A 15690-nucleotide genomic window follows, 5' to 3' on the forward strand; every position below is an offset into this window, starting at 1 on the left:
AGTGGGACGTACTACGCTTTCCCTAGAAGATAAAAATTTCGTCCGAGGAAAAGACTGTTGCAAGTCAGTTGGGGGATTAATAGGTATTATTAACTACCTAGCTTGGATTTTGTATATTCTGTTGGACACATGAATCACGGCTCGATACTTTCGATGGAAACTGTTCCCCAATAATAGGTCAAACTGAGATGATGGAACTATATAAAAGTTTTCTGAGAACCGTTGAAAACCCATACAAAATATAGGCGTACCCGTGATGTAACTATCACCTATAGTTCTCCAAGTCCCACAACTTTTAAACTAACATCTACTTCTCTGATTTTACACTGCTTTTGCAGATTCCTAAAGAATTTCTCACTTACGAAACATGATTCACTTCCCGTGTCTATGATAGTATTTGCCAATTTTCCCTTTATATATGCAGGCATGACCAGGAAGATCTTTATTCTGTTTAGTTCATTGTGAGGAATTTACAGTTGGGAAACCAGATTTATCCACCAATGACTCTTGTTTAGAATTTCAATCAACAACACTGTTCCTCTTTTGAAAACGTTTCCTTAAGCAAGAAGAACTAACCATTGAGTGGCACCTGTTTTTGAATGGCACATGTTTTTCCTTGAAATTGTTCAGTACGTGACGACGACTGAGTATTACTACTAGCAACCATTACATTTTGATTTTGCTCATTATTTACGTTCGAATAACTACCTTCTAACAAATTTGCGGATTTACATTTTATACCAGATTGACTAACAACATTACAAATAGCAGATTTATTCGTTGTTCAATTATGGGAATTTTTATTAACACTACCTATTACCGGTCCTACAGCATTCCGTAGTCTATAATAATCGTTATTATACCTATACATGTTATCAAAATGTAAAACTGCGTCCTCTAGCTGTTCAAACGTCATCGGTTCACCTCTACAGTTAAAACATTTATGTACCATTGGACTAACCGTATTACCAATTAAATTACAGACAACTTTTTCCTCCAAATTCATATCCAAAACATGTATTAAAGCTAATTTCTCTTCCACAAATTCATATTTTTCCTCATAACTCGATAAAATTCCAACCGCATAAATTGCGTTCTAGCCAAAGGTGAGATAAATTTTAGAACGAGTTGGCTACAAATGTACATCCAAACTGAACCTGTACCAATCATCGACTTAATAAGTAATTAAATTCTCCTTTAGTACGCGCTAAACTAGCAATTAAGATTACATCACACGGTAAATCTCTACTTCGTATAATTTTATCAAGTTTGAAACTGAATTTGAATGTTAATTCCGTGTTTGTCCCGTCTACTATAGGTAGTTGATTGGTCTCACCCAATAACAATTTATACACACCTTCGGTAGCCAATTTATTAAAATCGAATTTTCAATGTTCATTCCGCATATTATATCTGTCCGCAGTTCGTCTATCTAAGCTCGGAACAGAGGAAGAACGTATCCGTGGCATCCCACGATTAGGTTCTTTAAAGATACCATCTGAATTCGGTTCAATATTCTGGAAACAAGGATTTAAAAAAGCTACATAACCAACAAACCCCTCTTCGCTACTTGTACTACTACGTTCAAAATTATCAATATTATCATAAGTCTGCCTATTTGCCATCTCTACTGTAGCCAGAATTCAAAATTATCCGTATAACTTCTCCTTTCATAAGGAACAAATAAATTTTTCAACAACACAAGACTACTTGTGCTAGGTGCACCATCAAAAATTTTTCTTCCACAAAATTTCCTTCCCATATACGAGGGCTATCCAGAAAGTAGATTACGTTTTCGTCTGTGTCCGCTAGGGGCGGGGCTAGCGCGGCCATCTTGGGGTCAGAGCGTTGCGCAGCTCAGTCGGCATCTAGCCGTGCTAGTGAGAGGTTCGTGCTGTGCTCCGTTAAGATACTGTGACGGTTTGAAATGTCTGCGTTAATTGAAAATCCCGCGAGCTGCGAGGTGCGTGCAGTAATAAGGTTTCTGACAGCAAAAAACTGTAAACCGATAGAAATCTATCGGCAGCTGTGTGAAGTGTATGGGGACAACATTATCACTGAAGGTGGAATGCGACAGTGGGTCATAAGATTTTAAAATGGCCGAACCAATGTTCACGACGAAGATCGAAGTGGGAGACCCAGCAAAGTGACTGCCGAACTTGTCGAAAAAGTCGATGTTAAAGTCCGTGAAAATCGAAAGTTCACAATAACGGAACTTTCTTTGAGTTTTCCACAAATTTCGCGAAGTTTGTTGCACGAAATCATCAGCGAAAAGCTTGGTTACCACAAGTTTTGTGCAAGATGGATTCCAAAAATCTTGACAGAGGACCACAAAAATCAGCGAATGGCTGCAGCGTTGCACTTTTTGGACGCCTACAATAAGGATGGTGACTCTTTACTCGATCGCATCGTTACGTGTTTTCGTTACTGGTGACGAAACATGGGTGAAACACGTGAACTGTGAAACGAAATTGCAATCAATGCAGTGGGGGCACACAGGTTCTCCCCAAAAACCCAAGAAATGCATGCAAACAATGTCGGCAAGGAAGATGATGGCGACTGTTTTTTGGGACAGAAAAGGTGTGATTTTGGTGGACTTCCTGGAAAGAGGCACTACAATAAACGCTCAAAGGTATTGCCAAACTCTGCAAAACCTCAGAAGAGCAATTCAAAACAAGCGCAGAGGAATGTTGAGCTCTAAGATCTTGTTGATTCACGACAACGCCCGGCCCCACACGGCAAATGTCACACGTGAAGTTCTTGAATCTTTTCAGTGGGAGTTGTTTCCTCATCCGCCGTACAGTCCCGACCTGGCACCGAGCGACTTCCACCTATTCCCAGCAATGAAGAAGTGGCTGGCTATGCAGCGTTTTGATGACGACGAACAGCTGCAAGAAGAGGTAACGAAGTGGTTGAAGTCGCAGGCGGCCGAATTTTTCGACGAAGGAATTTCCAAGCTCGTACATCGCTACGATAAATGCCTTAATTTGAATGGTGACTATGTCGAAAAGTAGTATTTGTGTGTGGCTTTCATCTGTATATAATAAAATTTGTTTCCTATACTTTGTTGATTTTTTATTCCAAAACGTAATCTACTTTCTGGATAGCCCTCGTATTTCCTGAATATTAATCTGCGCTTTTATTTTTAACATTTACAATATAATTTATTCAAGTGCATGGGCAAAAGAGAGAGCACTTAAAGACCTGAATCTTGTAACGTTGTAAGTATACACATACAACTGAGGTCCCGTGAGTAACTTGTCTGCAGGCAAAAGCCAAACCTTGCCTAACCACTAGACACAATTCGTCTACCTTTACCGGCATACAAATCAAAAACAAGCACATTTGGACAGTAAGTAGACAACCCCGATTCTTGTTTTGGCAGCAGAGTAAATTCACTGAAAATTCCCCTTTTTTTCTGGTAGCAATCAAGCTTAATTTTTACTTCAGGAAATACAGCTAAAACTCTTGTTTCAAGCTGTGACAATTTATTATAAACCAAATAAATATATTCAACAACATTATTTAACACTCAAATAAGAAGTAATTTTCTTCGAATCAATTTTTTTATCAACTTCTTCAAATACACATCAACAAGAAATTACTTGAAAAGTCCACATTAATTCCTTTCAGAAATTCTTCCCTAGTATTCATATATTTCCAAATAAGTGAAGCATTAATTTTTCCCTGAAAAGGTACTTTATCATTCAAATATCATTATTTTGACTGTACACATTTACGTTCCCATTCGAATTCTAATACGTGACTTATTCTCTTCAAAATTTTTCAATCTTCCTTTCGGGTAGGCTAGGAATTACTAGTAATACGTCTACTCAATCCCTTACTCGTATGATCATTCCTGTGTAAATCCTATATTAAAAAAAAGCGTTCAAGACACAAGAAACCTCTACCATACTCATAAGTTGATTGGGATCCGAACCCGTATTGCGACCGAACTGATGAATTTTTGGAAGTTCACGCACTATGGCGGAAAATAGTAAGAGGTGGAATACATTTCAAATCTCCTTCCACAGCCAAAAGAGGGTAAGCAATTCGACCTCCCTTCATTCCCCAACACAATACTAGAATCTTACCCAATTCTTCCAATAGCTCGGAAATTCACTCTACTTACCAAGTACGAATACCGAAACGCACAAATTGTTAATTTAATTTTCAATTAGCGTAATACCCTACATTCACTATTTTTTATATCTTCAAACCAATAACCAAGTAATTCCTAAAAACGTCTCCAAACCAGAGATGGTCATTTTTCCTAATACTCCCTCACCCTCACCCTCAATTGACGCTCCTCACCCTCACCCTCCATCACAGTCACCCTCCATTGACACTTACCCCTCACCTTCCCTCAGACTCACCCTCCATTGACCCCCTCACACTCACCCTCCATTGACGCCCTCACACTCACCTTCCCTGACACTCACTCTCAATTACTTATCGCCCTCACACTCCAACGTCCTCACCCTCAACTACTAAAATGAGGGTGAGGTGAGGGTGAGAGCGACCCTCATGAGGAAATATCTTTTTATTTGATAATCAAATATAAAGTTATTTATTGCGGCTTGCTGCTTTGTACTTTTCTTATATATATATATATATATATATATATATATATATATATATATATATATATATATATATATATATATATATATATATTCTCTTACTTAGAAGAAGAAATAAAGCTTGTTCTTAGTGTCAATTTCGGAATGAATGAATATATGAATATTTATTAGTTTGTCTTCTGAACGAATACATGAAAAAACATTATTTCCCGAGAACTTCTAGTATTTTAATGGGTTAGTTTAGTTAAACTTTGAAATTTTCGGTAACCAAAAACTGCAGTAGATATTTTTACATATTTCGCAATTATTATTTCTATAAAGTGAAAATATATAACTATAGAAAAGTAATAAAGCTATGAGAAACATCTTGTCTTCGCGCATGAAAAGCGAATGAAACTGATGGAATATTGATATGACGATTTTCTGTGAACGACGATTAATTCTAAGAAAAATCTACATTACATTTTCCAGAAATGAAGAATGCAAGATAATTAATTTTATGAACCCTTACCCTCACCCCCAATTGCCTCCCTCACTCTCACCTGCCCTCACACTCACTCTCCCTCACATTTACACTCCATCGACGCCCTCACACTCACCCTCACTCACACTTATCCTCCATTGACACCCTCACATTCACCCTCCCTTACACTCACCCTCCCTCACACTCACCCTCCATTGATCCCTGATACTCACCCTCGCCTCCCTGACACTCACCATCCATTTACGCCCTCACACTCACCCTCCATTGACGCCCTCCACTCACCCTCCCTCACACTCATCCTCCATTGACGCCCTCACACCCACCCTCCCTCACAGTCACCCTCCATTGATGTCCTCACACTCACCCTCAATTTATTTATCGCCATCACCCTCGAACGCCCTCACCCACAGCTACTAAAATGAGGGTAGGCGAGGGTGAGGACGCCCCTTATGAGGGCAAAATGAGGGAGGATGACCATCTCTGTTCCAAACTAGATTTTACAAGCATCATCTTACCAAACGAAAATTTCTCATAATTCATATTTCTCCACCTACACCGTCACCTAGTAATTCAGATCTTCAAGTGGGCGAGGTAAGGATCGCTCGCACCTAGCAAGCAACAGCCTGCACCACCACAAGTGCTGTCTTCTATTATCATTCGAGAGAATTCCTCGTACCCAGCAGCTATAACTGAACTGGTAGGGCATTTACTGAGTAGAAGTCGTATTACGTAACCCCTACTTTACATATAATGTACAATAATACAATCCATCACAAAATATAATATAACCTTTTTCCAACGGAAACGCTAATATACGTTACACAGTGGGTGCAAGAAAGCTTCCAATAGTGCTTGGTGTCATAATCATTAGCATACACCATAATCAATAGCACATTAGCATAATCATTAGCTGTACATAAATATTAGTATGTACAGAGATAGACAGTTTGATTTGTAAAAATTAGGGTGTCGTTACTCTAGTACTGGTTGCATACTGGTAACAATATAATAATATAATAGCAGTCGAATAAAACATTTTTGCACAGATTCAATCTTGTTTGTCAAAGTTTTAGAAATTCTGTTCCATTATTCTAATTTTGGTCTTACAAGTAATTTATATAGAAGTACATACGTTTTATCTTTTTGGAATTCCGGCCACTGTTTAAAAATAAAACCTATTATCCTTCTGGTACCTTGTACAATACAATTTATATGATTAGAAAACTTTAACTGACTGTCAGATGTAATAACAAGGTTTTAATAATGTTTACTTTCTCAATTTGTACACCGTTGACCTCATATTTACTGGCATAATATTGAGTTTTATTGGTGTACGTCATAAATTTTATATTCTTATCATTAATTTTTAGAAAATTATTCCTACATCACGTGTTTACTGTATTTAAGTCTTGTTGCAGTAAATAATTATCGAACTCATTGTTGACTAATCTGAACAACTTCATATCGTGTCTTTCTCTGTCTCTTTTTGTGGAGGTATGTGTTCAATTGGCCCTCAGACCGTGAGTTGAATGCGAATTGAGAAAAGACGAAGGTCAGTTGTTGGACGAGACGAGACGAGACAGAATTTTCATGAAGGGGTACGAGATGAGACAGAGCTCTTTCAATAGAAAAATATGTACTTTTCGAGACGAGACTATCTTCACGACACATTTAAAAGACGAGGATGTCCCAAACCTGATCTCGTGAGCAACACTAGCAAGTATATCCAACATACTGTACGGTTGTGGCTGTTCAGATACACCGTGAACGTGCGTAAGGACAAAGTGAACATGGGACCTTCACAGAGCGTCATAAGAGCTTGTTTCCTGTGCGAGTTCAAACTGCTTCTACGCGGGGCGGAAGATATGACAGGCGTTTGGTGAGAGTGTCGTGACTACGCGGACAATGTACCGGTAGGACTGTTTAAGGACGGTGACGAAACACTCGAAGACGCTCCTCGTGCCGGAAGATAAACAGATGTTAAAAATAAAGATCTACAGGCAACAATTGCGGCGAAGACAGACATGTGAGTTACTGGTACTACAATTTAGTGTGAGCGGAGAAACCATTCGGCACCACCACCATCAACTTGGGAAGCACTGCAAGTTGGGTTGATGGGCCCTACATGATTTGACTTGAAGCCAGAAAACAACGAGAGCAGACACCTGTGTTTCTTTGGTGTCTCGTCTGAGGAAGAAGCAATTTCTGGACAGGGTGTTGACATTTGATGGGAAGTGGGTCCTGTACGAGGCTTCACGGCGCCGTCATCGTTGGTTAGCATCCAATGAGCCGGTTCAAAAACAGCCCAAACCTGCACTACACCAGAATAAGGTTTTTCTGTGCATTTTGTGGACTGCTCGCGGCATCGTCCATTGGCAACTGCTACCTGCTGGTCCGAGCATCAATACAACTGTGTACTGTCACTCTTTGGATCCAACACTTTGAATCGCACTAAGATCCTCCAGTTAGAAGCCAACGCTAAGCCCCACGTGTCAAAGATGACCCAGGACACCATTCTACGCCTTGGATGGGAAACACTATTGGTTCAGCCATTCTCCACGGACAATGTACCGTCCGATTATAATCTATTCCATTCGTTGGACAATCACCTTAGAGAACCGCAGTTCAAATCGCTAGTAGAGTTTCAATATGCACTTGATATCTTCTTCCAAGTGGACTGCGATGGAATCCATAGCCTTTCAGAAGGTTGGCAGAAGGTCGTCGATGCTGATGGAGACTACTTTTGATATTCCAGGTAAGTCTTCGGTTACATATCAATGTTGGAAGGTGTTGGTGAAAAGGCGGCAGAACTTTCTTGGTCACTCTTAAAGTAATAATAATAATAATAATAATAATAATAATAATAATAATAATAATAATAATAATAATAATAATAATAATAATAATAATAATAATAATAAGATGTTTGACCCGAAGGTCCATGGGTATTGATTGCAGCTCGTACTAAGTAACTTTTCTGGTGGACAAAAACCGTGCTCATGGGTTTTCTCGGTGTTCTCCAATTTCCTCCCACTTTCTTTGTTCAACCACTTCATTTTTTTCTGCTGATCACTGTCTCTCTTAGCGTTGGTGCATAACGTGGGACGTTAACTAGATATTTCCTCTCAATTTCACTTAATGTGACATTTAACTTGACAAAAACGCCGAAAGCAAAAAGTCAGTCGTTTACAATTACCATGCCAATTAGTCCCAGACAGCAATTTAAATTTGCTGCAAGTTGCCACAAACTTGCTGTTGCAAGGTCAATTAGCTTGCGGCAAGCTATACTATTATAATTACATCTGGTCAAGCTAGTTAGTTACATCTGGTCAAGGCTTGCAGCAAGCTTGTCTTCACAAGCTAAACACAAGTCAAATTATCTCAAACGCAAGACAAGTATAAGCGTATTCTCATTAATAGCAAGCTTTATTAAGCGTATTGCAAGCGAAACACACGCCAAGCAAGTAGTATGGAAGCTTGCAGTAAGCGAATTTAAATTAAACAATATGAAATCCGTATAATTTAACCATCTGACTAAATCCATGCTACAATATATTGACCCTCAGGTAAAGTTTATACTGTAAGTTAAACTTGAAGTTTATATTAAAATATCTGCAACAGTTCTGTATTCTTTCGCGAAATAAGTAGGCTCAAATCTGCTGCCATCTATGTTCACATTTATGCTTTATACATAAATACTACAATTCGTTATGCCTCAAGGTTACCGAAATATAAAGAAATAAAGAGCGACATTATAGGTACGTGGAACTAGAGCACTAGAGTACTAGACAGCATAATTAAAAAAATAATTAAGTCTGTCCTTTATTCACGCTGAATGCTAATAAGACGCTAACAACGCGCACACTACCTTGTCGCCGAAAGTTAAGAGGTCAGCCTTAGGTGGTTTTTGGGAACAACTGAGAATCGTACGCGTGCTGTCTTTTACTTGAATCTAAAGAAAAGCGTCTCGCAAGTGAAGCGTGGGTTGCCCGCACTACAGCTTGCGCTAAGCAGAAATAAGCTTTTGTGTATAACCCAAAGCGAAAAAAAAAATAAATTAAAGATACAGGCAACCTTGCGGCAAGCAAACATGCTGTCTGGGGTTAATATAGAGTGAAATTAAAATGTTATTACTATTTCAGCTACAATTAGTCAGAATTATCATTCTTTCACCAACTTCGTATTGAATTCTACAACAAAGCTCCTTATAGTACTTCGAAATAAGTTAAGAATGTGACGACCCGACCCGAGCTGACCCGATTGACCAGACACAACAGCCCGACTGACCCGACCCGACCCGTAACCCGGCCCGTTTGAGAGCACTATCAGAGTATACTAATTTACAGTACAATTTATTTTGTACGGTTTAGCATACTTTAAGGCTACCATATTTTTTGAAAACAGAAAAAACGAGACATCTTACAAATTAGTAGTAAATATTGCATTTTGTATTAATATTATCTTTCGAATTTTACTACAGGATCGCACTAATTACACAACTTAAAATAATGTATTAACCTGGTTTATCCTTGCGTTACCATACGGTCACATTGCGCCCGTTGATCTTCAAATTGTTTTCCTTTGCTTAGTTTGACAAAGAGCCACATATAGCGCTGTCAGCTCTCAGCTAATGATGTGTTTAACACGGTTTTAGCATCAATCGTGAGGTTTGCTTGTTTAGTGAGGAGTTACGTGCATCTGAAAATCTTGCTGCTTCTAGAGTTGCAAGAATGATACATAATAAAAGATGAGAATTTATTTGATCTTTACATTGTTGTTAACATATTTCAAATTATTATGTTTTTTGATCAAGATAGAAGTTAGGTGTTGAGGTAAATTATGTATTGTACTAAGAAACGAACATGAACGTTGTGCAGAGCCATGTATCGTACATGTTACCACCTGGTCACACTAGGCTTTCGTAGTAGCAATTAGGCTTGGCAAATCATATTTTTTGTTTCGAAGAAAAACTGTTCCCTCGTATTTGCAGGCACTAAACAGTGCATAAATATTGGAAGAACTTCAGAAATCAGATTAAACAGGCCATGGAGAAATACACTGCACATTTATTGAGTCTTCAGAATCAAATGTTTTATCTGACGAGGATTCGGCAGCCCAAGATGTTGGCGGTTTGATAGACAACCTAAGTGGGAGAGAGCTCAATGCTTTTGTGGAAGTAGTATTCTCTAACGAGATGCGTTTGGGAGGGATTGAGGATGAGGGAGAGAATTTGGAAGAAGGCAGAGAAAATATAGAGAAGAAGTAAAATAATGTTTCAAACAAACAGAAGCGGAAGCACTGTGATAGGATAAACTGGACACAGAAAAGCAATACCAATTCCCTGACTCTTTTCTCTGCGGAAGATTATTCTAAATATAGGGACTTCAAACCTGAGCGTTTTGAACTTTCCTTTGATGATATATTCGATTTAGCTATACGTATGTGAAATACAGAAGTATGCTGTTTAAAAACATACCAGATCCGAATGTCTCAAAAGAAGATTCGAAATTACTTTTGTTTGTTTTCTTTGTGACAGGGTATAATCCATATCCGGCCATATATACTGTTGGGATTTCCGGACTGATTTGAAAAATTTAATGGTGCACAACGGAATTAGAAGGGATAGGTTTATTCAGGTAATTAGGGTTTTGCATTTTGCAGACAACAACAAGGTGAGTGAATCAGATGAGCTTTGGAAATTACGCTCACTAATGAATAAATTGAAAAGTAATTGTATAAAACATTTTGTTCCAACGCAGACGGTAAATTTTGATGAAGCGATGAAAGCATATTATTGCAAACAGTTTATAAAAGAAAAACCTGTGCGTTTTGAATAAATAGGTTTTGTGCCTGAAGAGCCCAAATGGATACGTAATCAACTTTGATGTGTGTCAAGGCAAAAATTTACAATGCATTGCAGAATATGTACAAAAATTTGGAAAAGCAGGCGCCCCTCTGCTACATATGATAGATGAATTCCAAAGTGACGTAAAAAATTACCATTCACTTTCTATTTTCACAAGCATATCACTTCTGTTAGACCTAAAGTCCAATGGATATGCTGGAACTGGTACTTTGCGTGTAAACAGGATTCCCAAAGAAAGCAATTTCTCAATGTCATCTGAAATAAAGAAGCAGAAAAGAGTTTATTACGAGCATAGAGACTGTGAAGATGGTATAATCATTTCAAGATGGGATGACACTTTAGTAGTCAAAGTCGCATCCACTGTTCACAGTGCTTTCCCACTAGGAAATGTAAAAAGATATTCTAGGTCAGCGAAAAAAGGAGATCATAGTAACTCGTCCACGTTTGATTGGCGAATGCAATAAATTTATGGTTGGCACAGATCGAATGGATAGGAACATAAAAGACTACAGAATTGGCATTAGGGGAAAGAAATGGTGGTGGTCAATCTTCACTTGGTTATTGGATGTATCAATTCACAATGCATGGCAGGTATCCCTCAATGCTGGTTCAACCTTGGGTCAACTAGAATTCAGAAGAGAAATTGCGCAATATTATTTACTTGCATTTGATTCGTCTCCAGGAGGTGCTGGACGTCCAGTTGTATCCAGACTGAGTTTCTCTAGAAACAGAATATCAGATTCAGTATGATTTGATGGTATTTGGCACTTAGTTATTCCTGCTCCTGGCAACAAAAGAAGATGTGCTGGAGAAAATATTCATCAGTGGGCCGCACAGTATGTATAAAATGCGATGTTGGTCTTTGTGTTCCCTGCTTTTCCAAATTACATACAAAGAAGTATTAAACACGGTATTGTCATTTTCCCAAGACAATGGGAATATGTTTGTATAAAAAAGGTAAAGAAAATGCTGTTTTAGAACTCTACTGTAGTGTCATTTATTGCATTTATGTCATGAAAGCCTAGCGTGACCATAAGGACACACCATGTATATGGAGACCAAAAATTATTTTCTCAGGTGCAATGGTATTTTTGTGATGTATGAAGCCCAACTGACATATTCAAGTATAAAGAAACAAAAAACTGCACAAAAAATAATTAAGGCTCTGTCAGGTTAATATAGTCCATACTTAATCAACAGTGCTGAAAATTATTATAGAAGCTAGAAGCTGTTATACAATATAAACCAAATCAGTGAACATACAATATTTACGCAAAAATTATATTTTCAATATTATTACACATACCACCTTTACATGCTCTACATGTCTATAAAGAAAAACATCCAGATTTATGAAGTTGTTTCCAAATTTCAATAGACTGATTTATTTCTGTTAACCTAAAATGCGAACTAAAAGAAAGCAATTCGTATAATTGTTTTTCTGAAGCAGAAAAAAATGTGTTTTCGGGGCTGGTCTGCCACGTCACAAGAATTTGTTGCCACCTCGGGGTATACATTCTTACTTTTGGTGATAAGATTGCCAGTTAGGAGGATTTAAACATTGCATGTTATATCCGTGGAAGCAGCGATTGGAATAAAATAAAGATTAGAATGAAATTGTTCTTATATGTACAAACGACTACGACGATTTGTGATTGAATTAGACATGGTGGGGCGCTACCATTTGGACAGCTCCCAAGCTCGTTTTCATTCTGGCGGCGCCCCTAATTGTGTACAAAGGAAAATTTCGCCTGCACATTTCTGTACAAACGATGTACAAACGATTGCGACGATTTGTGGTTGAATTTGACATGGTCGGGGGCTACCATTTGGAAATCCCCCCGCTTTGTTTTCGTTGTGGTGGCGTCCCTAATTGTGTACAAACAAAACTTTCGCCTGCAAATTTCTGTACAAACGATGTACAAACGATTGCGACGATTTGTGGTTGAATTTGACATGGTGGGGGCTACCATTTGGAAATCGGCCCGTTTTGTTTTCGTTCTGGCGGCGTCCCTAATTATGTACAAACGAAAATTTCGCCTGCACATTTCTGTACAACGATGTACAAACGAGACCATTTCCGATTGAGTCTTGAAAGGTGGGCGGGCTGTCTAAATGGACGTGAAAACAGTACTTCAAAGATACATGTAATTCATATTAAGCACGATAGGAGGCAATGTTCATTTTAGATTTTCCAGGGCGGGAAAATTGAATAAACGATGGCTGAATATAGTACTGTGAGAATTCTAGTAACTCAGATTGTGCACGCTTGGGAAATGCCATAGAGGGAATTTCGAAGCTCTAGGCCAAAGAGCCAGCTCCATAATCATCACTGACTGCCATTTCAATAATGTGTTTTATGGTCTTATGTGCGTGTTCCCATCCTTTCCTTCCCCCTCCAACTGCATACTTGATACTTCTTCTATTCCAAATTTTTGTGCTAGTTTTCTGCCGAAACCTTGAGTTTTGTACTCTCATCGGTTTCGAGTTAGTTAATTATTTAAATTTCGGATTCCCTTTCTGCATAGAGTTTATATGAGACGTAGACCCAAAGATTATGATGAAATTCAAACACACTAATCATCCAAATTTTGTAAGCTCTATAGTGATCAACGTTAAAATTGGAAATGACCCATTTCTACCACTTCCAGTTGGCGAATCATCTCCATTAGGGACTCCCTGGTGAGAAATTCTCTAAATTAAAAAAAAAAGCATTCGTCCAAAGTTATTGTGTGAAGTAACGGCCGCTCGTATGTACGAACTAATATCGATAAGTTCCAGTACGCGGTCCCAATTATTATTTCATTATTTCATTATTTCATATATTTCATTTCATATATCATATGTACACACGAAAGTATATTTGGTAGTATCCACACGCTTAAGCCGGAAACTAGAAACACACACACACAGAGACGGACACAGGGAGAGAGAGAGAGAAAAAGTCTTGTTGTACCTTTATACTGAATGCACCATTACTCACAAAATCAGATAAAAAAGACAAAGGAAAAAAGTTGTAAATGAAACTTTCAAAGATTGGTACCAAACTGAGTGTAACACATGAAATTGTTGCATAATGATTGATTCGTAATAAGATGTATATTTGTTTCTTAATGGTAGTAAAACAAAATGCTTTCAAATTGACCACAAAATAAAAAGTGAAATTTATTTCTCAAATTTTGTAAAATCGAAGTCGGTGGGCATTATGAGAACAGTCTACAATAAAAATATATTTGCAAATAAATATTAATATACTTCCAGTGGGTGCAAGAAAGCTTCGAATAGTGTTTGGTGTCATGTTAAATAGCTGATATATATATATATATATACAGAGATAGAGAGTTTTATTTGTAAATATAAGGGTGACGTTTCTCTAGACCTCAGGTTCATAACGGTAAAAAGTTGTATACTGGTAATAATATAATTATATATTTGTCAAATAGTAATAATAATAATCTTTATTTTAGTGCAGCTTTTGGCAAAAATACGTGGTACCAGAGTATTACATTGCGATGGAATAATAATACTACTTAAATTAATAATAAGTAAGAAAACAATAAAAAGAAGGGTACTAATATAAAACACAATGTAGATAAAAGTCAGTTAAGCAGAAATAATTCCTTGTCAACGCAGTAAAAGTTATCAAGTTTTCCATCCATTTAAAACGACAAGAAGCTAAGAACAGCAGTCATAAAATTACATTTGGCTTAATGTTTCTAAACATCATTGATTAAAAACTATCAGTCAGATAACATAAAACTTTTACATTGTTTAATACAGTAGGTCTAAAATGAGGTTACAGAATATGTCTATCTTTTTAAAATTTCACATTTCCAATTCAGAGGAACTAAAATAATGGTATTTCTTATGCTATGATTTGGCACTTTAAAACCTATGTTTTGTAATCAATATTCACAGATATAAATGTTATCTAGTATTTTTTGCATACATACTCTGTCGAATGTTTTTTGTCTATTCATAAATCTTTCTAAATCCCAATAATCAATCCAATATTTCTAACTATGTGAGTAATAGCTCATTTTCATTTTAAAACATAGCAGTCGAATAAAACAATTTTGCACAGATTCAATCTTGTTTGTCAAAGTTTTAGAAATCCTGTTCCATATTAACGAACCAAATTCTAATTTTGGTCTTTCGTCAGTACAAAAGAACATAGCCAATCACAATAGTTACTAAAATCTTGAAGTATCATGTCAGGAGAAAATAAACTAAACATAAAATCAATGGGGTACTGTCAGGAATTTACGTTTTTGCTACAATAATATCTAAGGATTCGTCAGGGGGAATAAGGATTTCATAAGAATATTATTTTTTTATTAAGAGTAAACACCCTTCACCTTTATTTATGAGGGTTATATTTCTATCTTTTCGTATCACACTGTAGTTTCTAGAGATTTGAGAAAGATAACAGTTTTCCTTTTTATACCACGTTTCTGTTATACAATAAAAATCATAGTTCTCACAGTTTATTTCATCTGTAGATTCTTTTTCTTTTGTGTTCAAACCATTAGAATTTTGATGGTATAGTTGTAAATATCTCGTATGCATTAATTATGTATTAGTTACCTGTTGGTGCTCTTTTCCATTACGATCGCTTGCCGACGTGGGTACCACTATTTCGTCCTTCAAACGTCCCATGAACCTTGTAAACAATACTCCTTCAGGCCACATGTCTGAATTGCACACAGTATCAAAATGTTTTTGATGTACACTAACATAAAAGGATGAATAACTGT

Source organism: Thermobia domestica, chromosome 4 (assembly GCF_964235325.1).
Source record: "Thermobia domestica chromosome 4, izTheDome1.hap1.1, whole genome shotgun sequence".
Lineage (NCBI taxonomy): Eukaryota > Metazoa > Arthropoda > Insecta > Zygentoma > Lepismatidae > Thermobia > Thermobia domestica.